General features: G+C 49.7%; 1 protein-coding gene across 1 annotated transcript in view; it reads left to right on the top strand.

The window, feature by feature from the left end:
- The window catches only part of IGSF1 (immunoglobulin superfamily, member 1), a gene marked incomplete at its 3' end in the record, with an annotated part of 14,311 nt that overhangs the window by 8,343 nt on the left and 5,217 nt on the right, over positions 1–751 (top strand). The window lies entirely within an intron of this gene.

Consider the following 751-nt stretch of genomic DNA (forward strand, 5'->3'; position numbering starts at 1 on the left):
GAATATTTCTCAGAGGCTGAAAGAAGTCCTCAGAACCTCATTCACTGATCCCCCCCAGGAGGGTGCCCAAATCTCCCTCCCAAGCCACCTTGCCTCTCACAGATGATCGATGTCTTCCACATTAACTTCATCTGAACTTTTTTTTTAAGAACCGACACTGTCCTGTCTCCCAGGATGTTATTCAACTCCCATCCCAACTATGCAGCCTTACCTCAGCTCTCAAGGGCTAGCAAGCCTTGTAGTCCATCCTCGCTGCTATGGAAGCCAGTGTCTCTGCCACTCTGGCTCCCAACCACTGTGCAGAGCCTTCTGAGAATAGAGCCTTAGCCTGGGTGGGAAGCTGATGAGAGAATGGATTGGGTCAGGGAATCAGGCTGCTTCCCCTGATCCATAAAGTGTCAAGTCAAACAGGTTCTCCTGCTGTTTACTTTTATTATTTTGTGTCTCCTGGGTCATCCCCTTCTCTCCCTTATCCTTATATCCTTGTGCTCAGGCTATTCTGCCCCAAAATGAGAAATGACAGCTCCTAGCTTGGTGGGGGCTTCTGCTCCTGAATGCCACTTTCCCCTACTCTCTGATCCTGGCTGTACCCCTCCCCCACCATGAGCAGAGGCCTTTGTGTGCCTGGGAGTATTCAATACACAATGGATGATGACTATGATTGTGTGTGTCTGTGTTCTCCTCTGAGATCTGAGGGACAGAGTGCTTGGGTAATGGGAAGAGAGCCACCTAAACCTTCTGCAAAACCACT

Source organism: Bison bison, unplaced genomic scaffold (assembly GCF_000754665.1).
Source record: "Bison bison bison isolate TAMUID 2011002044 unplaced genomic scaffold, Bison_UMD1.0 scf7180017859065, whole genome shotgun sequence".
Classification (NCBI taxonomy): domain Eukaryota; kingdom Metazoa; phylum Chordata; class Mammalia; order Artiodactyla; family Bovidae; genus Bison; species Bison bison.